A 27951-nucleotide genomic window follows, 5' to 3' on the forward strand; every position below is an offset into this window, starting at 1 on the left:
GCTAGATAGATAGCATTGCATTACATTACATTACATGGCAATGCAATGCACAGTTGCTGAAGTTGAACCAAAATGAGCGTGTCATCTGGCTTCTGCAACTTTTAACATGAAAAATCCAATGAGGAGAAGAAAAGCAAAGCCAAAGAGTCCATCCCAAAATCCGACAAACAAGCAAAATGAACAAAAAGCATTGAATTCAATTCTTTCTGATTTTAGAAACTGCATTAAAGAAGGGGTGCACCGGTCCTGGAGATACTGCAATACCAGGTCAATGCGTGGAGTGGACAGAGCAAGCTCTTTTTCCATCTCCCTGTTCTAAAAATCCATTTAATATATGGTCCCCAGATAGGGGACGTATCAGATATTAAACTGATAAGAACAGATACTACACTTGATCTTAGCCAAAAGGCCGAGAAGCGATAACCAGAATTGGTTTCCGACTACGGTGCCACCCAAGGATTCTGAAAAGTCCATTTGTGGAGATGGCCACCTGGACTCCCGTTAAGAAGACATGCTGTCAACCTCAGATCCCTCACATGCCTGCACTTTTCGGCTTGCTGCTGCTGCAATCCACGCGTTTTAGATCTGCATAACTCCACCTCTTTTAGCACAGTACCCTCAACCCCCGGCTGTTCCCACCCGCCTCAACACCGTTGGAAGGGAGGAGAACCAATTAAGGCGGGGGGGGGGTGGAACGAGCAGCTGTCTACCCTTAGCAGGAGGGTTGCTGATTAATTACCTCTCCTGCTGCTGCTGCTGCTGGCTGTCCAGCAGCAGACTGAAGGTGGCTGCTGCTGTGCGCAGGTATATAAAGGCTCAGAGCCTATTATGACACGCGCAGCCAGCGTTCCATTGCCACATTCCGTCTACTGCAGGCGGGATACCTGGATGGCTGAATGTCACTGAGAAGCTCACAGAGACCGCCATAAGCAACAGTTTAAAAGAATGCCACAGACTAATCAACCAAACTTTTTGGGTTGGTTTCTCTTTTATAGTCTGCAGGCATTAAATGAAAGAAGTCAGTGTTCCAGCAGAGGGAGACAACGTTTCAGAAAAGGCATTGTAGCAAACCAAAAAAGAAATTTTAAGCGCAGCAGAGTAACCAGCTCACATACCTGTTAGCTCAGGTGAGTTTAAAAGGCTGCTGTTGATAACAAGGGCATTTGCTAAATAGATGGTGTGTGTGCAACAATATACTGAAAGGTCAATTATATTGTGCAGCTTATCTCACCACCTGTAGTTATTTAGGTGAAAGCTCCAAAATGCTTGCCTAATATGTCTGTTTATCCAAAAGGAAGTATAGAGGGAGAGCTAGATAGATAGCATTGCATTACATTACATTACATGGCAATGCAATGCACAGTTGCTGAAGTTGAACCAAAATGAGCTTGTCATCTGGCTTCTGCAACTTTTAACATGAAAAATCCAATGAGGAGAAGAAAAGCAAAGCCAAAGAGTCCATCCCAAAATCCGACAAACAAGCAAAATGAACAAAAAGCATTGAATTCAATTCTTTCTGATTTTAGAAACTGCATTAAAGAAGGGGTGCACCGGTCCTGGAGATACTGCAATACCAGGTCAATGCGTGGAGTGGACAGAGCAAGCTCTTTTTCCATCTCCCTGTTCTAAAAATCCATTTAATATATGGTCCCCAGATAGGGGACGTATCAGATATTAAACTGATAAGAACAGATACTACACTTGATCTTAGCCAAAAGGCCGAGAAGCGATAACCAGAATTGGTTTCCGACTACGGTGCCACCCAAGGATTCTGAAAAGTCCATTTGTGGAGATGGCCACCTGGACTCCCGTTAAGAAGACATGCTGTCAACCTCTAGATCCCTCACATGCCTGCACTTTTCGGCTTGCTGCTGCTGCAATCCACGCGTTTTAGATCTGCATAACTCCACCTCTTTTAGCACAGTACCCTCAACCCCCGGCTGTTCCCACCCGCCTCAACACCGTTGGAATGGAGGAGAACCAATTAAGGCGGGGGGGGGGTGGAACGAGCAGCTGTCTACCCTTAGCAGGAGGGTTGCTGATTAATTACCTCTCCTGCTGCTGCTGCTGCTGGCTGTCCAGCAGCAGACTGAAGGTGGCTGCTGCTGTGCGCAGGTATATAAAGGCTCAGAGCCTATTATGACACGCGCAGCCAGCGTTCCATTGCCACATTCCGTCTACTGCAGGCGGGATACCTGGATGGCTGAATGTCACTGAGAAGCTCACAGAGACCGCCATAAGCAACAGTTTAAAAGAATGCCACAGACTAATCAACCAAACTTTTTGGGTTGGTTTCTCTTTTATAGTCTGCAGGCATTAAATGAAAGAAGTCAGTGTTCCAGCAGAGGGAGACAACGTTTCAGAAAAGGCATTGTAGCAAACCAAAAAAGAAATTTTAAGCGCAGCAGAGTAACCAGCTCACATACCTGTTAGCTCAGGTGAGTTTAAAAGGCTGCTGTTGATAACAAGGGCATTTGCTAAATAGATGGTGTGTGTGCAACAATATACTGAAAGGTCAATTATATTGTGCAGCTTATCTCACCACCTGTAGTTATTTAGGTGAAAGCTCCAAAATGCTTGCCTAATATGTCTGTTTATCCAAAAGGAAGTATAGAGGGAGAGCTAGATAGATAGCATTGCATTACATTACATTACATGGCAATGCAATGCACAGTTGCTGAAGTTGAACCAAAATGAGCTTGTCATCTGGCTTCTGCAACTTTTAACATGAAAAATCCAATGAGGAGAAGAAAAGCAAAGCCAAAGAGTCCATCCCAAAATCCGACAAACAAGCAAAATGAACAAAAAGCATTGAATTCAATTCTTTCTGATTTTAGAAACTGCATTAAAGAAGGGGTGCACCGGTCCTGGAGATACTGCAATACCAGGTCAATGCGTGGAGTGGACAGAGCAAGCTCTTTTTCCATCTCCCTGTTCTAAAAATCCATTTAATATATGGTCCCCAGATAGGGGACGTATCAGATATTAAACTGATAAGAACAGATACTACACTTGATCTTAGCCAAAAGGCCGAGAAGCGATAACCAGAATTGGTTTCCGACTACGGTGCCACCCAAGGATTCTGAAAAGTCCATTTGTGGAGATGGCCACCTGGACTCCCGTTAAGAAGACATGCTGTCAACCTCTAGATCCCTCACATGCCTGCACTTTTCGGCTTGCTGCTGCTGCAATCCACGCGTTTTAGATCTGCATAACTCCACCTCTTTTAGCACAGTACCCTCAACCCCCGGCTGTTCCCACCCGCCTCAACACCGTTGGAAGGGAGGAGAACCAATTAAGGCGGGGGGGGGGGGGTGGAACGAGCAGCTGTCTACCCTTAGCAGGAGGGTTGCTGATTAATTACCTCTCCTGCTGCTGCTGCTGCTGGCTGTCCAGCAGCAGACTGAAGGTGGCTGCTGCTGTGCGCAGGTATATAAAGGCTCAGAGCCTATTATGACACGCGCAGCCAGCGTTCCATTGCCACATTCCGTCTACTGCAGGCGGGATACCTGGATGGCTGAATGTCACTGAGAAGCTCACAGAGACCGCCATAAGCAACAGTTTAAAAGAATGCCACAGACTAATCAACCAAACTTTTTGGGTTGGTTTCTCTTTTATAGTCTGCAGGCATTAAATGAAAGAAGTCAGTGTTCCAGCAGAGGGAGACAACGTTTCAGAAAAGGCATTGTAGCAAACCAAAAAAGAAATTTTAAGCGCAGCAGAGTAACCAGCTCACATACCTGTTAGCTCAGGTGAGTTTAAAAGGCTGCTGTTGATAACAAGGGCATTTGCTAAATAGATGGTGTGTGTGCAACAATATACTGAAAGGTCAATTATATTGTGCAGCTTATCTCACCACCTGTAGTTATTTAGGTGAAAGCTCCAAAATGCTTGCCTAATATGTCTGTTTATCCAAAAGGAAGTATAGAGGGAGAGCTAGATAGATAGCATTGCATTACATTACATTACATGGCAATGCAATGCACAGTTGCTGAAGTTGAACCAAAATGAGCTTGTCATCTGGCTTCTGCAACTTTTAACATGAAAAATCCAATGAGGAGAAGAAAAGCAAAGCCAAAGAGTCCATCCCAAAATCCGACAAACAAGCAAAATGAACAAAAAGCATTGAATTCAATTCTTTCTGATTTTAGAAACTGCATTAAAGAAGGGGTGCACCGGTCCTGGAGATACTGCAATACCAGGTCAATGCGTGGAGTAGACAGAGCAAGCTCTTTTTCCATCTCCCTGTTCTAAAAATCCATTTAATATATGGTCCCCAGATAGGGGACGTATCAGATATTAAACTGATAAGAACAGATACTACACTTGATCTTAGCCAAAAGGCCGAGAAGCGATAACCAGAATTGCTTTCCGACTACGGTGCCACCCAAGGATTCTGAAAAGTCCATTTGTGGAGATGGCCACCTGGACTCCCGTTAAGAAGACATGCTGTCAACCTCTAGATCCCTCACATGCCTGCACTTTTCGGCTTGCTGCTGCTGCAATCCACGCGTTTTAGATCTGCATAACTCCACCTCTTTTAGCACAGTACCCTCAACCCCCGGCTGTTCCCACCCGCCTCAACACCGTTGGAAGGGAGGAGAACCAATTAAGGCGGGGGGGGGTGGAACGAGCAGCTGTCTACCCTTAGCAGGAGGGTTGCTGATTAATTACCTCTCCTGCTGCTGCTGCTGCTGGCTGTCCAGCAGCAAACTGAAGGTGGCTGCTGCTGTGCGCAGGTATATAAAGGCTCAGAGCCTATTATGACACGCGCAGCCAGCGTTCCATTGCCACATTCCGTCTACTGCAGGCGGGATACCTGGATGGCTGAATGTCACTGAGAAGCTCACAGAGACCGCCATAAGCAACAGTTTAAAAGAATGCCACAGACTAATCAACCAAACTTTTTGGGTTGGTTTCTCTTTTATAGTCTGCAGGCATTAAATGAAAGAAGTCAGTGTTCCAGCAGAGGGAGACAACGTTTCAGAAAAGGCATTGTAGCAAACCAAAAAAGAAATTTTAAGCGCAGCAGAGTAACCAGCTCACATACCTGTTAGCTCAGGTGAGTTTAAAAGGCTGCTGTTGATAACAAGGGCATTTGCTAAATAGATGGTGTGTGTGCAACAATATACTGAAAGGTCAATTATATTGTGCAGCTTATCTCACCACCTGTAGTTATTTAGGTGAAAGCTCCAAAATGCTTGCCTAATATGTCTGTTTATCCAAAAGGAAGTATAGAGGGAGAGCTAGATAGATAGCATTGCATTACATTACATTACATGGCAATGCAATGCACAGTTGCTGAAGTTGAACCAAAATGAGCTTGTCATCTGGCTTCTGCAACTTTTAACATGAAAAATCCAATGAGGAGAAGAAAAGCAAAGCCAAAGAGTCCATCCCAAAATCCGACAAACAAGCAAAATGAACAAAAAGCATTGAATTCAATTCTTTCTGATTTTAGAAACTGCATTAAAGAAGGGGTGCACCGGTCCTGGAGATACTGCAATACCAGGTCAATGCGTGGAGTGGACAGAGCAAGCTCTTTTTCCATCTCCCTGTTCTAAAAATCCATTTAATATATGGTCCCCAGATAGGGGACGTATCAGATATTAAACTGATAAGAACAGATACTACACTTGATCTTAGCCAAAAGGCCGAGAAGCGATAACCAGAATTGCTTTCCGACTACGGTGCCACCCAAGGATTCTGAAAAGTCCATTTGTGGAGATGGCCACCTGGACTCCCGTTAAGAAGACATGCTGTCAACCTCTAGATCCCTCACATGCCTGCACTTTTCGGCTTGCTGCTGCTGCAATCCACGCGTTTTAGATCTGCATAACTCCACCTCTTTTAGCACAGTACCCTCAACCCCCGGCTGTTCCCGCCCGCCTCAACACCGTTGGAAGGGAGGAGAACCAATTAAGGCGGGGGGGGGGGGGTGGAACGAGCAGCTGTCTACCCTTAGCAGGAGGGTTGCTGATTAATTACCTCTCCTGCTGCTGCTGCTGCTGGCTGTCCAGCAGCAGACTGAAGGTGGCTGCTGCTGTGCGCAGGTATATAAAGGCTCAGAGCCTATTATGACACGCGCAGCCAGCGTTCCATTGCCACATTCCGTCTACTGCAGGCGGGATACCTGGATGGCTGAATGTCACTGAGAAGCTCACAGAGACCGCCATAAGCAACAGTTTAAAAGAATGCCACAGACTAATCAACCAAACTTTTTGGGTTGGTTTCTCTTTTATAGTCTGCAGGCATTAAATGAAAGAAGTCAGTGTTCCAGCAGAGGGAGACAACGTTTCAGAAAAGGCATTGTAGCAAACCAAAAAAGAAATTTTAAGCGCAGCAGAGTAACCAGCTCACATACCTGTTAGCTCAGGTGAGTTTAAAAGGCTGCTGTTGATAACAAGGGCATTTGCTAAATAGATGGTGTGTGTGCAACAATATACTGAAAGGTCAATTATATTGTGCAGCTTATCTCACCACCTGTAGTTATTTAGGTGAAAGCTCCAAAATGCTTGCCTAATATGTCTGTTTATCCAAAAGGAAGTATAGAGGGAGAGCTAGATAGATAGCATTGCATTACATTACATTACATGGCAATGCAATGCACAGTTGCTGAAGTTGAACCAAAATGAGCTTGTCATCTGGCTTCTGCAACTTTTAACATGAAAAATCCAATGAGGAGAAGAAAAGCAAAGCCAAAGAGTCCATCCCAAAATCCGACAAACAAGCAAAATGAACAAAAAGCATTGAATTCAATTCTTTCTGATTTTAGAAACTGCATTAAAGAAGGGGTGCACCGGTCCTGGAGATACTGCAATACCAGGTCAATGCGTGGAGTAGACAGAGCAAGCTCTTTTTCCATCTCCCTGTTCTAAAAATCCATTTAATATATGGTCCCCAGATAGGGGACGTATCAGATATTAAACTGATAAGAACAGATACTACACTTGATCTTAGCCAAAAGGCCGAGAAGCGATAACCAGAATTGCTTTCCGACTACGGTGCCACCCAAGGATTCTGAAAAGTCCATTTGTGGAGATGGCCACCTGGACTCCCGTTAAGAAGACATGCTGTCAACCTCTAGATCCCTCACATGCCTGCACTTTTCGGCTTGCTGCTGCTGCAATCCACGCGTTTTAGATCTGCATAACTCCACCTCTTTTAGCACAGTACCCTCAACCCCCGGCTGTTCCCACCCGCCTCAACACCGTTGGAAGGGAGGAGAACCAATTAAGGCGGGGGGGGGTGGAACGAGCAGCTGTCTACCCTTAGCAGGAGGGTTGCTGATTAATTACCTCTCCTGCTGCTGCTGCTGCTGGCTGTCCAGCAGCAAACTGAAGGTGGCTGCTGCTGTGCGCAGGTATATAAAGGCTCAGAGCCTATTATGACACGCGCAGCCAGCGTTCCATTGCCACATTCCGTCTACTGCAGGCGGGATACCTGGATGGCTGAATGTCACTGAGAAGCTCACAGAGACCGCCATAAGCAACAGTTTAAAAGAATGCCACAGACTAATCAACCAAACTTTTTGGGTTGGTTTCTCTTTTATAGTCTGCAGGCATTAAATGAAAGAAGTCAGTGTTCCAGCAGAGGGAGACAACGTTTCAGAAAAGGCATTGTAGCAAACCAAAAAAGAAATTTTAAGCGCAGCAGAGTAACCAGCTCACATACCTGTTAGCTCAGGTGAGTTTAAAAGGCTGCTGTTGATAACAAGGGCATTTGCTAAATAGATGGTGTGTGTGCAACAATATACTGAAAGGTCAATTATATTGTGCAGCTTATCTCACCACCTGTAGTTATTTAGGTGAAAGCTCCAAAATGCTTGCCTAATATGTCTGTTTATCCAAAAGGAAGTATAGAGGGAGAGCTAGATAGATAGCATTGCATTACATTACATTACATGGCAATGCAATGCACAGTTGCTGAAGTTGAACCAAAATGAGCTTGTCATCTGGCTTCTGCAACTTTTAACATGAAAAATCCAATGAGGAGAAGAAAAGCAAAGCCAAAGAGTCCATCCCAAAATCCGACAAACAAGCAAAATGAACAAAAAGCATTGAATTCAATTCTTTCTGATTTTAGAAACTGCATTAAAGAAGGGGTGCACCGGTCCTGGAGATACTGCAATACCAGGTCAATGCGTGGAGTGGACAGAGCAAGCTCTTTTTCCATCTCCCTGTTCTAAAAATCCATTTAATATATGGTCCCCAGATAGGGGACGTATCAGATATTAAACTGATAAGAACAGATACTACACTTGATCTTAGCCAAAAGGCCGAGAAGCGATAACCAGAATTGCTTTCCGACTACGGTGCCACCCAAGGATTCTGAAAAGTCCATTTGTGGAGATGGCCACCTGGACTCCCGTTAAGAAGACATGCTGTCAACCTCTAGATCCCTCACATGCCTGCACTTTTCGGCTTGCTGCTGCTGCAATCCACGCGTTTTAGATCTGCATAACTCCACCTCTTTTAGCACAGTACCCTCAACCCCCGGCTGTTCCCACCCGCCTCAACACCGTTGGAAGGGAGGAGAACCAATTAAGGCGGGGGGGGGTGGAACGAGCAGCTGTCTACCCTTAGCAGGAGGGTTGCTGATTAATTACCTCTCCTGCTGCTGCTGCTGCTGGCTGTCCAGCAGCAAACTGAAGGTGGCTGCTGCTGTGCGCAGGTATATAAAGGCTCAGAGCCTATTATGACACGCGCAGCCAGCGTTCCATTGCCACATTCCGTCTACTGCAGGCGGGATACCTGGATGGCTGAATGTCACTGAGAAGCTCACAGAGACCGCCATAAGCAACAGTTTAAAAGAATGCCACAGACTAATCAACCAAACTTTTTGGGTTGGTTTCTCTTTTATAGTCTGCAGGCATTAAATGAAAGAAGTCAGTGTTCCAGCAGAGGGAGACAACGTTTCAGAAAAGGCATTGTAGCAAACCAAAAAAGAAATTTTAAGCGCAGCAGAGTAACCAGCTCACATACCTGTTAGCTCAGGTGAGTTTAAAAGGCTGCTGTTGATAACAAGGGCATTTGCTAAATAGATGGTGTGTGTGCAACAATATACTGAAAGGTCAATTATATTGTGCAGCTTATCTCACCACCTGTAGTTATTTAGGTGAAAGCTCCAAAATGCTTGCCTAATATGTCTGTTTATCCAAAAGGAAGTATAGAGGGAGAGCTAGATAGATAGCATTGCATTACATTACATTACATGGCAATGCAATGCACAGTTGCTGAAGTTGAACCAAAATGAGCTTGTCATCTGGCTTCTGCAACTTTTAACATGAAAAATCCAATGAGGAGAAGAAAAGCAAAGCCAAAGAGTCCATCCCAAAATCCGACAAACAAGCAAAATGAACAAAAAGCATTGAATTCAATTCTTTCTGATTTTAGAAACTGCATTAAAGAAGGGGTGCACCGGTCCTGGAGATACTGCAATACCAGGTCAATGCGTGGAGTGGACAGAGCAAGCTCTTTTTCCATCTCCCTGTTCTAAAAATCCATTTAATATATGGTCCCCAGATAGGGGACGTATCAGATATTAAACTGATAAGAACAGATACTACACTTGATCTTACCCAAAAGGCCGAGAAGCGATAACCAGAATTGCTTTCCGACTACGGTGCCACCCAAGGATTCTGAAAAGTCCATTTGTGGAGATGGCCACCTGGACTCCCGTTAAGAAGACATGCTGTCAACCTCTAGATCCCTCACATGCCTGCACTTTTCGGCTTGCTGCTGCTGCAATCCACGCGTTTTAGATCTGCATAACTCCACCTCTTTTAGCACAGTACCCTCAACCCCCGGCTGTTCCCACCCGCCTCAACACCGTTGGAAGGGAGGAGAACCAATTAAGGCGGGGGGGGGGTGGAATGAGCAGCTGTCTACCCTTAGCAGGAGGGTTGCTGATTAATTACCTCTCCTGCTGCTGCTGCTGCTGGCTGTCCAGCAGCAGACTGAAGGTGGCTGCTGCTGTGCGCAGGTATATAAAGTCTCAGAGCCTATTATGACACGCGCAGCCAGCGTTCCATTGCCACATTCCGTCTACTGCAGGCGGGATACCTGGATGGCTGAATGTCACTGAGAAGCTCACAGAGACCGCCATAAGCAACAGTTTAAAAGAATGCCACAGACTAATCAACCAAACTTTTTGGGTTGGTTTCTCTTTTATAGTCTGCAGGCATTAAATGAAAGAAGTCAGTGTTCCAGCAGAGGGAGACAACGTTTCAGAAAAGGCATTGTAGCAAACCAAAAAAGAAATTTTAAGCGCAGCAGAGTAACCAGCTCACATACCTGTTAGCTCAGGTGAGTTTAAAAGGCTGCTGTTGATAACAAGGGCATTTGCTAAATAGATGGTGTGTGTGCAACAATATACTGAAAGGTCAATTATATTGTGCAGCTTATCTCACCACCTGTAGTTATTTAGGTGAAAGCTCCAAAATGCTTGCCTAATATGTCTGTTTATCCAAAAGGAAGTATAGAGGGAGAGCTAGATAGATAGCATTGCATTACATTACATTACATGGCAATGCAATGCACAGTTGCTGAAGTTGAACCAAAATGAGCTTGTCATCTGGCTTCTGCAACTTTTAACATGAAAAATCCAATGAGGAGAAGAAAAGCAAAGCCAAAGAGTCCATCCCAAAATCCGACAAACAAGCAAAATGAACAAAAAGCATTGAATTCAATTCTTTCTGATTTTAGAAACTGCATTAAAGAAGGGGTGCACCGGTCCTGGAGATACTGCAATACCAGGTCAATGCGTGGAGTGGACAGAGCAAGCTCTTTTTCCATCTCCCTGTTCTAAAAATCCATTTAATATATGGTCCCCAGATAGGGGACGTATCAGATATTAAACTGATAAGGACAGATACTACACTTGATCTTAGCCAAAAGGCCGAGAAGCGATAACCAGAATTGGTTTCCGACTACGGTGCCACCCAAGGATTCTGAAAAGTCCATTTGTGGAGATGGCCACCTGGACTCCCGTTAAGAAGACATGCTGTCAACCTCTAGATCCCTCACATGCCTGCACTTTTCGGCTTGCTGCTGCTGCAATCCACGCGTTTTAGATCTGCATAACTCCACCTCTTTTAGCACAGTACCCTCAACCCCCGGCTGTTCCCACCCGCCTCAACACCGTTGGAAGGGAGGAGAACCAATTAAGGCGGGGGGGGGGTGGAACGAGCAGCTGTCTACCCTTAGCAGGAGGGTTGCTGATTAATTACCTCTCCTGCTGCTGCTGCTGCTGGCTGTCCAGCAGCAGACTGAAGGTGGCTGCTGCTGTGCGCAGGTATATAAAGGCTCAGAGCCTATTATGACACGCGCAGCCAGCGTTCCATTGCCACATTCCGTCTACTGCAGGCGGGATACCTGGATGGCTGAATGTCACTGAGAAGCTCACAGAGACCGCCATAAGCAACAGTTTAAAAGAATGCCACAGACTAATCAACCAAACTTTTTGGGTTGGTTTCTCTTTTATAGTCTGCAGGCATTAAATGAAAGAAGTCAGTGTTCCAGCAGAGGGAGACAACGTTTCAGAAAAGGCATTGTAGCAAACCAAAAAAGAAATTTTAAGCGCAGCAGAGTAACCAGCTCACATACCTGTTAGCTCAGGTGAGTTTAAAAGGCTGCTGTTGATAACAAGGGCATTTGCTAAATAGATGGTGTGTGTGCAACAATATACTGAAAGGTCAATTATATTGTGCAGCTTATCTCACCACCTGTAGTTATTTAGGTGAAAGCTCCAAAATGCTTGCCTAATATGTCTGTTTATCCAAAAGGAAGTATAGAGGGAGAGCTAGATAGATAGCATTGCATTACATTACATTACATGGCAATGCAATGCACAGTTGCTGAAGTTGAACCAAAATGAGCTTGTCATCTAGCTTCTGCAACTTTTAACATGAAAAATCCAATGAGGAGAAGAAAAGCAAAGCCAAAGAGTCCATCCCAAAATCCGACAAACAAGCAAAATGAACAAAAAGCATTGAATTCAATTCTTTCTGATTTTAGAAACTGCATTAAAGAAGGGGTGCACCGGTCCTGGAGATACTGCAATACCAGGTCAATGCGTGGAGTGGACAGAGCAAGCTCTTTTTCCATCTCCCTGTTCTAAAAATCCATTTAATATATGGTCCCCAGATAGGGGACGTATCAGATATTAAACTGATAAGAACAGATACTACACTTGATCTTAGCCAAAAGGCCGAGAAGCGATAACCAGAATTGGTTTCCGACTACGGTGCCACCCAAGGATTCTGAAAAGTCCATTTGTGGAGATGGCCACCTGGACTCCCGTTAAGAAGACATGCTGTCAACCTCTAGATCCCTCACATGCCTGCACTTTTCGGCTTGCTGCTGCTGCAATCCACGCGTTTTAGATCTGCATAACTCCACCTCTTTTAGCACAGTACCCTCAACCCCCGGCTGTTCCCACCCGCCTCAACACCGTTGGAAGGGAGGAGAACCAATTAAGGCGGGGGGGGGGGTGGAACGAGCAGCTGTCTACCCTTAGCAGGAGGGTTGCTGATTAATTACCTCTCCTGCTGCTGCTGCTGCTGGCTGTCCAGCAGCAGACTGAAGGTGGCTGCTGCTGTGCGCAGGTATATAAAGGCTCAGAGCCTATTATGACACGCGCAGCCAGCGTTCCATTGCCACATTCCGTCTACTGCAGGCGGAATACCTGGATGGCTGAATGTCACTGAGAAGCTCACAGAGACCGCCATAAGCAACAGTTTAAAAGAATGCCACAGACTAATCAACCAAACTTTTTGGGTTGGTTTCTCTTTTATAGTCTGCAGGCATTAAATGAAAGAAGTCAGTGTTCCAGCAGAGGGAGACAACGTTTCAGAAAAGGCATTGTAGCAAACCAAAAAAGAAATTTTAAGCGCAGCAGAGTAACCAGCTCACATACCTGTTAGCTCAGGTGAGTTTAAAAGGCTGCTGTTGATAACAAGGGCATTTGCTAAATAGATGGTGTGTGTGCAACAATATACTGAAAGGTCAATTATATTGTGCAGCTTATCTCACCACCTGTAGTTATTTAGGTGAAAGCTCCAAAATGCTTGCCTAATATATCTGTTTATCCAAAAGGAAGTATAGAGGGAGAGCTAGATAGATAGCATTGCATTACATTACATTACATGGCAATGCAATGCACAGTTGCTGAAGTTGAACCAAAATGAGCTTGTCATCTGGCTTCTGCAACTTTTAACATGAAAAATCCAATGAGGAGAAGAAAAGCAAAGCCAAAGAGTCCATCCCAAAATCCGACAAACAAGCAAAATGAACAAAAAGCATTGAATTCAATTCTTTCTGATTTTAGAAACTGCATTAAAGAAGGGGTGCACCGGTCCTGGAGATACTGCAATACCAGGTCAATGCGTGGAGTGGACAGAGCAAGCTCTTTTTCCATCTCCCTGTTCTAAAAATCCATTTAATATATGGTCCCCAGATAGGGGACGTATCAGATATTAAACTGATAAGAACAGATACTACACTTGATCTTAGCCAAAAGGCCGAGAAGCGATAACCAGAATTGGTTTCCGACTACGGTGCCACCCAAGGATTCTGAAAAGTCCATTTGTGGAGATGGCCACCTGGACTCCCGTTAAGAAGACATGCTGTCAACCTCTAGATCCCTCACATGCCTGCACTTTTCGGCTTGCTGCTGCTGCAATCCACGCGTTTTAGATCTGCATAACTCCACCTCTTTTAGCACAGTACCCTCAACCCCCGGCTGTTCCCACCCGCCTCAACACCGTTGGAAGGGAGGAGAACCAATTAAGGCGGGGGGGGGGTGGAACGAGCAGCTGTCTACCCTTAGCAGGAGGGTTGCTGATTAATTACCTCTCCTGCTGCTGCTGCTGGCTGTCCAGCAGCAGACTGAAGGTGGCTGCTGCTGTGCGCAGGTATATAAAGGCTCAGAGCCTATTATGACACGCGCAGCCAGCGTTCCATTGCCACATTCCGTCTACTGCAGGCGGGATACCTGGATGGCTGAATGTCACTGAGAAGCTCACAGAGACCGCCATAAGCAACAGTTTAAAAGAATGCCACAGACTAATCAACCAAACTTTTTGGGTTGGTTTCTCTTTTATAGTCTGCAGGCATTAAATGAAAGAAGTCAGTGTTCCAGCAGAGGGAGACAACGTTTCAGAAAAGGCATTGTAGCAAACCAAAAAAGAAATTTTAAGCGCAGCAGAGTAACCAGCTCACATACCTGTTAGCTCAGGTGAGTTTAAAAGGCTGCTGTTGATAACAAGGGCATTTGCTAAATAGATGGTGTGTGTGCAACAATATACTGAAAGGTCAATTATATTGTGCAGCTTATCTCACCACCTGTAGTTATTTAGGTGAAAGCTCCAAAATGCTTGCCTAATATGTCTGTTTATCCAAAAGGAAGTATAGAGGGAGAGCTAGATAGATAGCATTGCATTACATTACATTACATGGCAATGCAATGCACAGTTGCTGAAGTTGAACCAAAATGAGCTTGTCATCTGGCTTCTGCAACTTTTAACATGAAAAATCCAATGAGGAGAAGAAAAGCAAAGCCAAAGAGTCCATCCCAAAATCCGACAAACAAGCAAAATGAACAAAAAGCATTGAATTCAATTCTCTCTGATTTTAGAAACTGCATTAAAGAAGGGGTGCACCGGTCCTGGAGATACTGCAATACCAGGTCAATGCGTGGAGTGGACAGAGCAAGCTCTTTTTCCATCTCCCTGTTCTAAAAATCCATTTAATATATGGTCCCCAGATAGGGGACGTATCAGATATTAAACTGATAAGAACAGATACTACACTTGATCTTAGCCAAAAGGCCGAGAAGCGATAACCAGAATTGGTTTCCGACTACGGTGCCACCCAAGGATTCTGAAAAGTCCATTTGTGGAGATGGCCACCTGGACTCCCGTTAAGAAGACATGCTGTCAACCTCTAGATCCCTCACATGCCTGCACTTTTCGGCTTGCTGCTGCTGCAATCCACGCGTTTTAGATCTGCATAACTCCACCTCTTTTAGCACAGTACCCTCAACCCCCGGCTGTTCCCACCCGCCTCAACACCGTTGGAAGGGAGGAGAACCAATTAAGGCGGGGGGGGGGGGGTGGAACGAGCAGCTGTCTACCCTTAGCAGGAGGGTTGCTGATTAATTACCTCTCCTGCTGCTGCTGCTGCTGGCTGTCCAGCAGCAGACTGAAGGTGGCTGCTGCTGTGCGCAGGTATATAAAGGCTCAGAGCCTATTATGACACGCGCAGCCAGCGTTCCATTGCCACATTCCGTCTACTGCAGGCGGGATACCTGGATGGCTGAATGTCACTGAGAAGCTCACAGAGACCGCCATAAGCAACAGTTTAAAAGAATGCCACAGACTAATCAACCAAACTTTTTGGGTTGGTTTCTCTTTTATAGTCTGCAGGCATTAAATGAAAGAAGTCAGTGTTCCAGCAGAGGGAGACAACGTTTCAGAAAAGGCATTGTAGCAAACCAAAAAAGAAATTTTAAGCGCAGCAGAGTAACCAGCTCACATACCTGTTAGCTCAGGTGAGTTTAAAAGGCTGCTGTTGATAACAAGGGCATTTGCTAAATAGATGGTGTGTGTGCAACAATATACTGAAAGGTCAATTATATTGTGCAGCTTATCTCACCACCTGTAGTTATTTAGGTGAAAGCTCCAAAATGCTTGCCTAATATGTCTGTTTATCCAAAAGGAAGTATAGAGGGAGAGCTAGATAGATAGCATTGCATTACATTACATTACATGGCAATGCAATGCACAGTTGCTGAAGTTGAACCAAAATGAGCTTGTCATCTGGCTTCTGCAACTTTTAACATGAAAAATCCAATGAGGAGAAGAAAAGCAAAGCCAAAGAGTCCATCCCAAAATCCGACAAACAAGCAAAATGAACAAAAAGCATTGAATTCAATTCTTTCTGATTTTAGAAACTGCATTAAAGAAGGGGTGCACCGGTCCTGGAGATACTGCAATACCAGGTCAATGCGTGGAGTGGACAGAGCAAGCTCTTTTTCCATCTCCCTGTTCTAAAAATCCATTTAATATATGGTCCCCAGATAGGGGACGTATCAGATATTAAACTGATAAGAACAGATACTACACTTGATCTTAGCCAAAAGGCCGAGAAGCGATAACCAGAATTGGTTTCCGACTACGGTGCCACCCAAGGATTCTGAAAAGTCCATTTGTGGAGATGGCCACCTGGACTCCCGTTAAGAAGACATGCTGTCAACCTCTAGATCCCTCACATGCCTGCACTTTTCGGCTTGCTGCTGCTGCAATCCACGCGTTTTAGATCTGCATAACTCCACCTCTTTTAGCACAGTACCCTCAACCCCCGGCTGTTCCCACCCGCCTCAACACCGTTGGAAGGGAGGAGAACCAATTAAGGCGGGGGGGGGGGTGGAACGAGCAGCTGTCTACCCTTAGCAGGAGGGTTGCTGATTAATTACCTCTCCTGCTGCTGCTGCTGCTGGCTGTCCAGCAGCAGACTGAAGGTGGCTGCTGCTGTGCGCAGGTATATAAAGGCTCAGAGCCTATTATGACACGCGCAGCCAGCGTTCCATTGCCACATTCCGTCTACTGCAGGCGGAATACCTGGATGGCTGAATGTCACTGAGAAGCTCACAGAGACCGCCATAAGCAACAGTTTAAAAGAATGCCACAGACTAATCAACCAAACTTTTTGGGTTGGTTTCTCTTTTATAGTCTGCAGGCATTAAATGAAAGAAGTCAGTGTTCCAGCAGAGGGAGACAACGTTTCAGAAAAGGCATTGTAGCAAACCAAAAAAGAAATTATAAGCGCAGCAGAGTAACCAGCTCACATACCTGTTAGCTCAGGTGAGTTTAAAAGGCTGCTGTTGATAACAAGGGCATTTGCTAAATAGATGGTGTGTGTGCAACAATATACTGAAAGGTCAATTATATTGTGCAGCTTATCTCACCACCTGTAGTTATTTAGGTGAAAGCTCCAAAATGCTTGCCTAATATATCTGTTTATCCAAAAGGAAGTATAGAGGGAGAGCTAGATAGATAGCATTGCATTACATTACATTACATGGCAATGCAATGCACAGTTGCTGAAGTTGAACCAAAATGAGCTTGTCATCTGGCTTCTGCAACTTTTAACATGAAAAATCCAATGAGGAGAAGAAAAGCAAAGCCAAAGAGTCCATCCCAAAATCCGACAAACAAGCAAAATGAACAAAAAGCATTGAATTCAATTCTTTCTGATTTTAGAAACTGCATTAAAGAAGGGGTGCACCGGTCCTGGAGATACTGCAATACCAGGTCAATGCGTGGAGTGGACAGAGCAAGCTCTTTTTCCATCTCCCTGTTCTAAAAATCCATTTAATATATGGTCCCCAGATAGGGGACGTATCAGATATTAAACTGATAAGAACAGATACTACACTTGATCTTAGCCAAAAGGCCGAGAAGCGATAACCAGAATTGGTTTCCGACTACGGTGCCACCCAAGGATTCTGAAAAGTCCATTTGTGGAGATGGCCACCTGGACTCCCGTTAAGAAGACATGCTGTCAACCTCTAGATCCCTCACATGCCTGCACTTTTCGGCTTGCTGCTGCTGCAATCCACGCGTTTTAGATCTGCATAACTCCACCTCTTTTAGCACAGTACCCTCAACCCCCGGCTGTTCCCACCCGCCTCAACACCGTTGGAAGGGAGGAGAACCAATTAAGGCGGGGGGGGGGTGGAACGAGCAGCTGTCTACCCTTAGCAGGAGGGTTGCTGATTAATTACCTCTCCTGCTGCTGCTGCTGCTGGCTGTCCAGCAGCAGACTGAAGGTGGCTGCTGCTGTGCGCAGGTATATAAAGGCTCAGAGCCTATTATGACACGCGCAGCCAGCGTTCCATTGCCACATTCCGTCTACTGCAGGCGGGATACCTGGATGGCTGAATGTCACTGAGAAGCTCACAGAGACCGCCATAAGCAACAGTTTAAAAGAATGCCACAGACTAATCAACCAAACTTTTTGGGTTGGTTTCTCTTTTATAGTCTGCAGGCATTAAATGAAAGAAGTCAGTGTTCCAGCAGAGGGAGACAACGTTTCAGAAAAGGCATTGTAGCAAACCAAAAAAGAAATTTTAAGCGCAGCAGAGTAACCAGCTCACATACCTGTTAGCTCAGGTGAGTTTAAAAGGCTGCTGTTGATAACAAGGGCATTTGCTAAATAGATGGTGTGTGTGCAACAATATACTGAAAGGTCAATTATATTGTGCAGCTTATCTCACCACCTGTAGTTATTTAGGTGAAAGCTCCAAAATGCTTGCCTAATATGTCTGTTTATCCAAAAGGAAGTATAGAGGGAGAGCTAGATAGATAGCATTGCATTACATTACATTACATGGCAATGCAATGCACAGTTGCTGAAGTTGAACCAAAATGAGCTTGTCATCTGGCTTCTGCAACTTTTAACATGAAAAATCCAATGAGGAGAAGAAAAGCAAAGCCAAAGAGTCCATCCCAAAATCCGACAAACAAGCAAAATGAACAAAAAGCATTGAATTCAATTCTTTCTGATTTTAGAAACTGCATTAAAGAAGGGGTGCACCGGTCCTGGAGATACTGCAATACCAGGTCAATGCGTGGAGTGGACAGAGCAAGCTCTTTTTCCATCTCCCTGTTCTAAAAATCCATTTAATATATGGTCCCCAGATAGGGGACGTATCAGATATTAAACTGATAAGAACAGATACTACACTTGATCTTAGCCAAAAGGCCGAGAAGCGATAACCAGAATTGGTTTCCGACTACGGTGCCACCCAAGGATTCTGAAAAGTCCATTTGTGGAGATGGCCACCTGGACTCCCGTTAAGAAGACATGCTGTCAACCTCTAGATCCCTCACATGCCTGCACTTTTCGGCTTGCTGCTGCTGCAATCCACGCGTTTTAGATCTGCATAACTCCACCTCTTTTAGCACAGTACCCTCAACCCCCGGCTGTTCCCACCCGCCTCAACACCGTTGGAAGGGAGGAGAACCAATTAAGGCGGGGGGGGGGGGGTGGAACGAGCAGCTGTCTACCCTTAGCAGGAGGGTTGCTGATTAATTACCTCTCCTGCTGCTGCTGCTGCTGGCTGTCCAGCAGCAGACTGAAGGTGGCTGCTGCTGTGCGCAGGTATATAAAGGCTCAGAGCCTATTATGACACGCGCAGCCAGCGTTCCATTGCCACATTCCGTCTACTGCAGGCGGGATACCTGGATGGCTGAATGTCACTGAGAAGCTCACAGAGACCGCCATAAGCAACAGTTTAAAAGAATGCCACAGACTAATCAACCAAACTTTTTGGGTTGGTTTCTCTTTTATAGTCTGCAGGCATTAAATGAAAGAAGTCAGTGTTCCAGCAGAGGGAGACAACGTTTCAGAAAAGGCATTGTAGCAAACCAAAAAAGAAATTTTAAGCGCAGCAGAGTAACCAGCTCACATACCTGTTAGCTCAGGTGAGTTTAAAAGGCTGCTGTTGATAACAAGGGCATTTGCTAAATAGATGGTGTGTGTGCAACAATATACTGAAAGGTCAATTATATTGTGCAGCTTATCTCACCACCTGTAGTTATTTAGGTGAAAGCTCCAAAATGCTTGCCTAATATGTCTGTTTATCCAAAAGGAAGTATAGAGGGAGAGCTAGATAGATAGCATTGCATTACATTACATTACATGGCAATGCAATGCACAGTTGCTGAAGTTGAACCAAAATGAGCTTGTCATCTGGCTTCTGCAACTTTTAACATGAAAAATCCAATGAGGAGAAGAAAAGCAAAGCCAAAGAGTCCATCCCAAAATCCGACAAACAAGCAAAATGAACAAAAAGCATTGAATTCAATTCTTTCTGATTTTAGAAACTGCATTAAAGAAGGGGTGCACCGGTCCTGGAGATACTGCAATACCAGGTCAATGCGTGGAGTGGACAGAGCAAGCTCTTTTTCCATCTCCCTGTTCTAAAAATCCATTTAATATATGGTCCCCAGATAGGGGACGTATCAGATATTAAACTGATAAGAACAGATACTACACTTGATCTTAGCCAAAAGGCCGAGAAGCGATAACCAGAATTGGTTTCCGACTACGGTGCCACCCAAGGATTCTGAAAAGTCCATTTGTGGAGATGGCCACCTGGACTCCCGTTAAGAAGACATGCTGTCAACCTCTAGATCCCTCACATGCCTGCACTTTTCGGCTTGCTGCTGCTGCAATCCACGCGTTTTAGATCTGCATAACTCCACCTCTTTTAGCACAGTACCCTCAACCCCCGGCTGTTCCCACCCGCCTCAACACCGTTGGAAGGGAGGAGAACCAATTAAGGCGGGGGGGGGTGGAACGAGCAGCTGTCTACCCTTAGCAGGAGGGTTGCTGATTAATTACCTCTCCTGCTGCTGCTGCTGCTGGCTGTCCAGCAGCAGACTGAAGGTGGCTGCTGCTGTGCGCAGGTATATAAAGGCTCAGAGCCTATTATGACACGCGCAGCCAGCGTTCCATTGCCACATTCCGTCTACTGCAGGCGGGATACCTGGATGGCTGAATGTCACTGAGAAGCTCACAGAGACCGCCATAAGCAACAGTTTAAAAGAATGCCACAGACTAATCAACCAAACTTTTTGGGTTGGTTTCTCTTTTATAGTCTGCAGGCATTAAATGAAAGAAGTCAGTGTTCCAGCAGAGGGAGACAACGTTTCAGAAAAGGCATTGTAGCAAACCAAAAAAGAAATTTTAAGCGCAGCAGAGTAACCAGCTCACATACCTGTTAGCTCAGGTGAGTTTAAAAGGCTGCTGTTGATAACAAGGGCATTTGCTAAATAGATGGTGTGTGTGCAACAATATACTGAAAGGTCAATTATATTGTGCAGCTTATCTCACCACCTGTAGTTATTTAGGTGAAAGCTCCAAAATGCTTGCCTAATATGTCTGTTTATCCAAAAGGAAGTATAGAGGGAGAGCTAGATAGATAGCATTGCATTACATTACATTACATGGCAATGCAATGCACAGTTGCTGAAGTTGAACCAAAATGAGCTTGTCATCTGGCTTCTGCAACTTTTAACATGAAAAATCCAATGAGGAGAAGAAAAGCAAAGCCAAAGAGTCCATCCCAAAATCCGACAAACAAGCAAAATGAACAAAAAGCATTGAATTCAATTCTTTCTGATTTTAGAAACTGCATTAAAGAAGGGGTGCACCGGTCCTGGAGATACTGCAATACCAGGTCAATGCGTGGAGTGGACAGAGCAAGCTCTTTTTCCATCTCCCTGTTCTAAAAATCCATTTAATATATGGTTCCCAGATAGGGGACGTATCAGATATTAAACTGATAAGAACAGATACTACACTTGATCTTAGCCAAAAGGCCGAGAAGCGATAACCAGAATTGGTTTCCGACTACGGTGCCACCCAAGGATTCTGAAAAGTCCATTTGTGGAGATGGCCACCTGGACTCCCGTTAAGAAGACATGCTGTCAACCTCTAGATCCCTCACATGCCTGCACTTTTCGGCTTGCTGCTGCTGCAATCCACGCGTTTTAGATCTGCATAACTCCACCTCTTTTAGCACAGTACCCTCAACCCCCGGCTGTTCCCACCCGCCTCAACACCGTTGGAAGGGAGGAGAACCAATTAAGGCGGGGGGGGGTGGAACGAGCAGCTGTCTACCCTTAGCAGGAGGGTTGCTGATTAATTACCTCTCCTGCTGCTGCTGCTGCTGGCTGTCCAGCAGCAGACTGAAGGTGGCTGCTGCTGTGCGCAGGTATATAAAGGCTCAGAGCCTATTATGACACGCGCAGCCAGCGTTCCATTGCCACATTCCGTCTACTGCAGGCGGGATACCTGGATGGCTGAATGTCACTGAGAAGCTCACAGAGACCGCCATAAGCAACAGTTTAAAAGAATGCCACAGACTAATCAACCAAACTTTTTGGGTTGGTTTCTCTTTTATAGTCTGCAGGCATTAAATGAAAGAAGTCAGTGTTCCAGCAGAGGGAGACAACGTTTCAGAAAAGGCATTGTAGCAAACCAAAAAAGAAATTTTAAGCGCAGCAGAGTAACCAGCTCACATACCTGTTAGCTCAGGTGAGTTTAAAAGGCTGCTGTTGATAACAAGGGCATTTGCTAAATAGATGGTGTGTGTGCAACAATATACTGAAAGGTCAATTATATTGTGCAGCTTATCTCACCACCTGTAGTTATTTAGGTGAAAGCTCCAAAATGCTTGCCTAATATGTCTGTTTATCCAAAAGGAAGTATAGAGGGAGAGCTAGATAGATAGCATTGCATTACATTACATTACATGGCAATGCAATGCACAGTTGCTGAAGTTGAACCAAAATGAGCTTGTCATCTGGCTTCTGCAACTTTTAACATGAAAAATCCAATGAGGAGAAGAAAAGCAAAGCCAAAGAGTCCATCCCAAAATCCGACAAACAAGCAAAATGAACAAAAAGCATTGAATTCAATTCTTTCTGATTTTAGAAACTGCATTAAAGAAGGGGTGCACCGGTCCTGGAGATACTGCAATACCAGGCCAATGCGTGGAGTGGACAGAGAAAGCTCTTTTTCCATCTCCCTGTTCTAAAAATCCATTTAATATATGGTCCCCAGATAGGGGACGTATCAGATATTAAACTGATAAGAACAGATACTACACTTGATCTTAGCCAAAAGGCCGAGAAGCGATAACCAGAATTGGTTTCCGACTACGGTGCCACCCAAGGATTCTGAAAAGTCCATTTGTGGAGATGGCCACCTGGACTCCCGTTAAGAAGACATGCTGTCAACCTCTAGATCCCTCACATGCCTGCACTTTTCGGCTTGCTGCTGCTGCAATCCACGCGTTTTAGATCTGCATAACTCCACCTCTTTTAGCACAGTACCCTCAACCCCCGGCTGTTCCCACCCGCCTCAACACCGTTGGAAGGGAGGAGAACCAATTAAGGCGGGGGGGGGGTGGAATGAGCAGCTGTCTACCCTTAGTAGGAGGGTTGCTGATTAATTACCTCTCCTGCTGCTGCTGCTGCTGGCTGTCCAGCAGCAGACTGAAGGTGGCTGCTGCTGTGCGCAGGTATATAAAGGCTCAGAGCCTATTATGACACGCGCAGCCAGCGTTCCATTGCCACATTCCGTCTACTGCAGGCGGGATACCTGGATGGCTGAATGTCACTGAGAAGCTCACAGAGACCGCCATAAGCAACAGTTTAAAAGAATGCCACAGACTAATCAATCAAACTTTTTGGGTTGGTTTCTCTTTTATAGTCTGCAGGCATTAAATGAAAGAAGTCAGTGTTCCAGCAGAGGGAGACAACGTTTCAGAAAAGGCATTGTAGCAAACCAAAAAAGAAATTTTAAGCGCAGCAGAGTAACCAGCTCACATACCTGTTAGCTCAGGTGAGTTTAAAAGGCTGCTGTTGATAACAAGGGCATTTGCTAAATAGATGGTGTGTGTGCAACAATATACTGAAAGGTCAATTATATTGTGCAGCTTATCTCACCACCTGTAGTTATTTAGGTGAAAGCTCCAAAATGCTTGCCTAATATGTCTGTTTATCCAAAAGGAAGTATAGAGGGAGAGCTAGATAGATAGCATTGCATTACATTACATTACATGGCAATGCAATGCACAGTTGCTGAAGTTGAACCAAAATGAGCTTGTCATCTGGCTTCTGCAACTTTTAACATGAAAAATCCAATGAGGAGAAGAAAAGCAAAGCCAAAGAGTCCATCCCAAAATCCGACAAACAAGCAAAATGAACAAAAAGCATTGAATTCAATTCTTTCTGATTTTAGAAACTGCATTAAAGAAGGGGTGCACCGGTCCTGGAGATACTGCAATACCAGGTCAATGCGTGGAGTGGACAGAGCAAGCTCTTTTTCCATCTCCCTGTTCTAAAAATCCATTTAATATATGGTCCCCAGATAGGGGACGTATCAGATATTAAACTGATAAGAACAGATACTACACTTGATCTTAGCCAAAAGGCCGAGAAGCGATAACCAGAATTGGTTTCCGACTACGGTGCCACCCAAGGATTCTGAAAAGTCCATTTGTGGAGATGGCCACCTGGACTCCCGTTAAGAAGACATGCTGTCAACCTCTAGATCCCTCACATGCCTGCACTTTTCGGCTTGCTGCTGCTGCAATCCACGCGTTTTAGATCTGCATAACTCCACCTCTTTTAGCACAGTACCCTCAACCCCCGGCTGTTCCCACCCGCCTCAACACCGTTGGAAGGGAGGAGAACCAATTAAGGCGGGGGGGGGGTGGAACGAGCAGCTGTCTACCCTTAGCAGGAGGGTTGCTGATTAATTACCTCTCCTGCTGCTGCTGGCTGTCCAGCAGCAGACTGAAGGTGGCTGCTGCTGTGCGCAGGTATATAAAGGCTCAGAGCCTATTATGACACGCGCAGCCAGCGTTCCATTGCCACATTCCGTCTACTGCAGGCGGGATACCTGGATGGCTGAATGTCACTGAGAAGCTCACAGAGACCGCCATAAGCAACAGTTTAAAACAATGCCACAGACTAATCAACCAAACTTTTTGGGTTGGTTTCTCTTTTACAGTCTGCAGGCATTAAATGAAAGAAGTCAGTGTTCCAGCAGAGGGAGACAACGTTTCAGAAAAGGCATTGTAGCAAACCAAAAAAGAAATTTTAAGCGCAGCAGAGTAACCAGCTCACATACCTGTTAGCTCAGGTGAGTTTAAAAGGCTGCTGTTGATAACAAGGGCATTTGCTAAATAGATGGTGTGTGTGCAACAATATACTGAAAGGTCAATTATATTGTGCAGCTTATCTCACCACCTGTAGTTATTTAGGTGAAAGCTCCAAAATGCTTGCCTAATATGTCTGTTTATCCAAAAGGAAGTATAGAGGGAGAGCTAGATAGATAGCATTGCATTACATTACATTACATGGCAATGCAATGCACAGTTGCTGAAGTTGAACCAAAATGAGCTTGTCATCTGGCTTCTGCAACTTTTAACATGAAAAATCCAATGAGGAGAAGAAAAGCAAAGCCAAAGAGTCCATCCCAAAATCCGACAAACAAGCAAAATGAACAAAAAGCATTGAATTCAATTCTTTCTGATTTTAGAAACTGCATTAAAGAAGGGGTGCACCGGTCCTGGAGATACTGCAATACCAGGTCAATGCGTGGAGTGGACAGAGCAAGCTCTTTTTCCATCTCCCTGTTCTAAAAATCCATTTAATATATGGTCCCCAGATAGGGGACGTATCAGATATTAAATTGATAAGAACAGATACTACACTTGATCTTAGCCAAAAGGCCGAGAAGCGATAACCAGAATTGGTTTCCGACTACGGTGCCACCCAAGGATTCTGAAAAGTCCATTTGTGGAGATGGCCACCTGGACTCCCGTTAAGAAGACATGCTGTCAACCTCTAGATCCCTCACATGCCTGCACTTTTCGGCTTGCTGCTGCTGCAATCCACGCGTTTTAGATCTGCATAACTCCACCTCTTTTAGCACAGTACCCTCAACCCCCGGCTGTTCCCACCCGCCTCAACACCGTTGGAAGGGAGGAGAACCAATTAAGGCGGGGGGGGGGGTGGAACGAGCAGCTGTCTACCCTTAGCAGGAGGGTTGCTGATTAATTACCTCTCCTGCTGCTGCTGCTGCTGGCTGTCCAACAGCAGACTGAAGGTGGCTGCTGCTGTGCGCAGGTATATAAAGGCTCAGAGCCTATTATGACACGCGCAGCCAGCGTTCCATTGCCACATTCCGTCTACTGCAGGCGGGATACCTGGATGGCTGAATGTCACTGAGAAGCTCACAGAGACCGCCATAAGCAACAGTTTAAAAGAATGCCACAGACTAATCAACCAAACTTTTTGGGTTGGTTTCTCTTTTATAGTCTGCAGGCATTAAATGAAAGAAGTCAGTGTTCCCGCAGAGGGAGACAACGTTTCAGAAAAGGCATTGTAGCAAACCAAAAAAGAAATTTTAAGCGCAGCAGAGTAACCAGCGCACATACCTGTTAGCTCAGGTGAGTTTAAAAGGCTGCTGTTGATAACAAGGGCATTTGCTAAATAGATGGTGTGTGTGCAACAATATACTGAAAGGTCAATTATATTGTGCAGCTTATCTCACCACCTGTAGTTATTTAGGTGAAAGCTCCAAAATGCTTGCCTAATATGTCTGTTTATCCAAAAGGAAGTATAGAGGGAGAGCTAGATAGATAGCATTGCATTACATTACATTACATGGCAATGCAATGCACAGTTGCTGAAGTTGAACCAAAATGAGCTTGTCATCTGGCTTCTGCAACTTTTAACATGAAAAATCCAATGAGGAGAAGAAAAGCAAAGCCAAAGAGTCCATCCCAAAATCCGACAAACAAGCAAAATGAACAAAAAGCATTGAATTCAATTCTTTCTGATTTTAGAAAATGCATTAAAGAAGGGGTGCACCGGTCCTGGAGATACTGCAATACCAGGTCAATGCATGGAGTGGACAGAGCAAGCTCTTTTTCCATCTCCCTGTTCTAAAAATCTATTTAATATATGGTCCCCAGATAGGGGACGTATCAGATATTAAACTGATAAGAACAGATACTACACTTGATCTTAGCCAAAAGGCCGAGAAGCGATAACCAGAATTGGTTTCCGACTACGGTGCCACCCAAGGATTCTGAAAAGTCCATTTGTGGAGATGGCCACCTGGACTCCCGTTAAGAAGACATGCTGTCAACCTCTAGATCCCTCACATGCCTGCACTTTTCGGCTTGCTGCTGCTGCAATCCACGCGTTTTAGATCTGCATAACTCCACCTCTTTTAGCACAGTACCCTCAACCCCCGGCTGTTCCCACCCGCCTCAACACCGTTGGAAGGGAGGAGAACCAATTAAGGCGGGGGGGGGTGGAACGAGCAGCTGTCTACCCTTAGCAGGAGGGTTGCTGATTAATTACCTCTCCTGCTGCTGCTGCTGCTGGCTGTCCAGCAGCAGACTGAAGGTGGCTGCTGCTGTGCGCAGGTATATAAAGGCTCAGAGCCTATTATGACACGCGCAGCCAGCGTTCCATTGCCACATTCTGTCTACTGCAGGCGGGATACCTGGATGGCTGAATGTCACTGAGAAGCTCACAGAGACCGCCATAAGCAACAGTTTAAAAGAATGCCACAGACTAATCAACCAAACTTTTTGGGTTGGTTTCTCTTTTATAGTCTGCAGGCATTAAATGAAAGAAGTCAGTGTTCCAGCAGAGGGAGACAACGTTTCAGAAAAGGCATTGTAGCAAACCAAAAAAGAAATTTTAAGCGCAGCAGAGTAACCAGCTCACATACCTGTTAGCTCAGGTGAGTTTAAAAGGCTGCTGTTGATAACAAGGGCATTTGCTAAATAGATGGTGTGTGTGCAACAATATACTGAAAGGTCAATTATATTGTGCAGCTTATCTCACCACCTGTAGTTATTTAGGTGAAAGCTCCAAAATGCTTGCCTAATATGTCTGTTTATCCAAAAGGAAGTATAGAGGGAGAGCTAGATAGATAGCATTGCATTACATTACATTACATGGCAATGCAATGCACAGTTGCTGAAGTTGAACCAAAATGAGCTTGTCATCTGGCTTCTGCAACTTTTAACATGAAAAATCCAATGAGGAGAAGAAAAGCAAAGCCAAAGAGTCCATCCCAAAATCCGACAAACAAGCAAAATGAACAAAAAGCATTGAATTCAATTCTTTCTGATTTTAGAAACTGCATTAAAGAAGGGGTGCACCGGTCCTGGAGATACTGCAATACCAGGTCAATGCGTGGAGTGGACAGAGCAAGCTCTTTTTCCATCTCCCTGTTCTAAAAATCCATTTAATATATGGTCCCCAGATAGGGGACGTATCAGATATTAAACTGATAAGAACAGATACTACACTTGATCTTAGCCAAAAGGCCGAGAAGCGAT

General features: G+C 45.0%; 22 non-coding genes across 22 annotated transcripts; all 22 read right to left on the reverse strand.

The window, feature by feature from the left end:
• Positions 1-230: 230 nt before the first annotated feature.
• Positions 231-421, reverse strand: LOC141209632 (U2 spliceosomal RNA). Its single transcript, XR_012279825.1, has one exon. It is a non-coding gene; the product is annotated as a U2 spliceosomal RNA (small nuclear RNA).
• Positions 422-1540: 1119 nt separating this feature from the next.
• LOC141209633 (U2 spliceosomal RNA) lies at positions 1541-1731 on the reverse strand. The gene has a single exon (XR_012279826.1). It is a non-coding gene; the product is annotated as a U2 spliceosomal RNA (small nuclear RNA).
• A 1120-nt stretch (positions 1732-2851) lies between these two features.
• Positions 2852-3042, reverse strand: LOC141209634 (U2 spliceosomal RNA). Its single transcript, XR_012279827.1, has one exon. It is a non-coding gene; the product is annotated as a U2 spliceosomal RNA (small nuclear RNA).
• Positions 3043-4165: 1123 nt separating this feature from the next.
• On the reverse strand, positions 4166-4356 carry LOC141208442 (U2 spliceosomal RNA). Its single transcript, XR_012278671.1, has one exon. It is a non-coding gene; the product is annotated as a U2 spliceosomal RNA (small nuclear RNA).
• Positions 4357-5475: 1119 nt separating this feature from the next.
• LOC141209636 (U2 spliceosomal RNA) lies at positions 5476-5666 on the reverse strand. Its single transcript, XR_012279829.1, has one exon. It is a non-coding gene; the product is annotated as a U2 spliceosomal RNA (small nuclear RNA).
• Positions 5667-6789: 1123 nt separating this feature from the next.
• On the reverse strand, positions 6790-6980 carry LOC141208453 (U2 spliceosomal RNA). The gene has a single exon (XR_012278682.1). It is a non-coding gene; the product is annotated as a U2 spliceosomal RNA (small nuclear RNA).
• A 1119-nt stretch (positions 6981-8099) lies between these two features.
• On the reverse strand, positions 8100-8290 carry LOC141209637 (U2 spliceosomal RNA). Its single transcript, XR_012279830.1, has one exon. It is a non-coding gene; the product is annotated as a U2 spliceosomal RNA (small nuclear RNA).
• A 1119-nt stretch (positions 8291-9409) lies between these two features.
• Positions 9410-9600, reverse strand: LOC141210457 (U2 spliceosomal RNA). The gene has a single exon (XR_012280625.1). It is a non-coding gene; the product is annotated as a U2 spliceosomal RNA (small nuclear RNA).
• Positions 9601-10720: 1120 nt separating this feature from the next.
• LOC141210216 (U2 spliceosomal RNA) lies at positions 10721-10911 on the reverse strand. The gene has a single exon (XR_012280390.1). It is a non-coding gene; the product is annotated as a U2 spliceosomal RNA (small nuclear RNA).
• Positions 10912-12031: 1120 nt separating this feature from the next.
• LOC141209638 (U2 spliceosomal RNA) lies at positions 12032-12222 on the reverse strand. The gene has a single exon (XR_012279831.1). It is a non-coding gene; the product is annotated as a U2 spliceosomal RNA (small nuclear RNA).
• A 1121-nt stretch (positions 12223-13343) lies between these two features.
• On the reverse strand, positions 13344-13534 carry LOC141209639 (U2 spliceosomal RNA). Its single transcript, XR_012279832.1, has one exon. It is a non-coding gene; the product is annotated as a U2 spliceosomal RNA (small nuclear RNA).
• Positions 13535-14651: 1117 nt separating this feature from the next.
• LOC141209640 (U2 spliceosomal RNA) lies at positions 14652-14842 on the reverse strand. Its single transcript, XR_012279833.1, has one exon. It is a non-coding gene; the product is annotated as a U2 spliceosomal RNA (small nuclear RNA).
• A 1123-nt stretch (positions 14843-15965) lies between these two features.
• On the reverse strand, positions 15966-16156 carry LOC141209641 (U2 spliceosomal RNA). The gene has a single exon (XR_012279834.1). It is a non-coding gene; the product is annotated as a U2 spliceosomal RNA (small nuclear RNA).
• A 1121-nt stretch (positions 16157-17277) lies between these two features.
• Positions 17278-17468, reverse strand: LOC141209642 (U2 spliceosomal RNA). Its single transcript, XR_012279835.1, has one exon. It is a non-coding gene; the product is annotated as a U2 spliceosomal RNA (small nuclear RNA).
• A 1120-nt stretch (positions 17469-18588) lies between these two features.
• On the reverse strand, positions 18589-18779 carry LOC141209643 (U2 spliceosomal RNA). Its single transcript, XR_012279836.1, has one exon. It is a non-coding gene; the product is annotated as a U2 spliceosomal RNA (small nuclear RNA).
• Positions 18780-19902: 1123 nt separating this feature from the next.
• LOC141209644 (U2 spliceosomal RNA) lies at positions 19903-20093 on the reverse strand. The gene has a single exon (XR_012279837.1). It is a non-coding gene; the product is annotated as a U2 spliceosomal RNA (small nuclear RNA).
• Positions 20094-21212: 1119 nt separating this feature from the next.
• LOC141210235 (U2 spliceosomal RNA) lies at positions 21213-21403 on the reverse strand. The gene has a single exon (XR_012280409.1). It is a non-coding gene; the product is annotated as a U2 spliceosomal RNA (small nuclear RNA).
• Positions 21404-22522: 1119 nt separating this feature from the next.
• On the reverse strand, positions 22523-22713 carry LOC141210396 (U2 spliceosomal RNA). Its single transcript, XR_012280567.1, has one exon. It is a non-coding gene; the product is annotated as a U2 spliceosomal RNA (small nuclear RNA).
• Positions 22714-23833: 1120 nt separating this feature from the next.
• On the reverse strand, positions 23834-24024 carry LOC141209645 (U2 spliceosomal RNA). The gene has a single exon (XR_012279838.1). It is a non-coding gene; the product is annotated as a U2 spliceosomal RNA (small nuclear RNA).
• A 1114-nt stretch (positions 24025-25138) lies between these two features.
• Positions 25139-25329, reverse strand: LOC141210363 (U2 spliceosomal RNA). The gene has a single exon (XR_012280535.1). It is a non-coding gene; the product is annotated as a U2 spliceosomal RNA (small nuclear RNA).
• Positions 25330-26450: 1121 nt separating this feature from the next.
• Positions 26451-26641, reverse strand: LOC141209844 (U2 spliceosomal RNA). The gene has a single exon (XR_012280034.1). It is a non-coding gene; the product is annotated as a U2 spliceosomal RNA (small nuclear RNA).
• Positions 26642-27760: 1119 nt separating this feature from the next.
• LOC141209647 (U2 spliceosomal RNA) lies at positions 27761-27951 on the reverse strand. The gene has a single exon (XR_012279840.1). It is a non-coding gene; the product is annotated as a U2 spliceosomal RNA (small nuclear RNA).

The sequence above is a fragment of the Phyllobates terribilis genome, unplaced genomic scaffold, assembly GCF_046119375.1.
Source record: "Phyllobates terribilis strain yellow unplaced genomic scaffold, ASM4611937v1 Scaffold_169__1_contigs__length_4117513, whole genome shotgun sequence".
NCBI lineage: Eukaryota > Metazoa > Chordata > Amphibia > Anura > Dendrobatidae > Phyllobates > Phyllobates terribilis.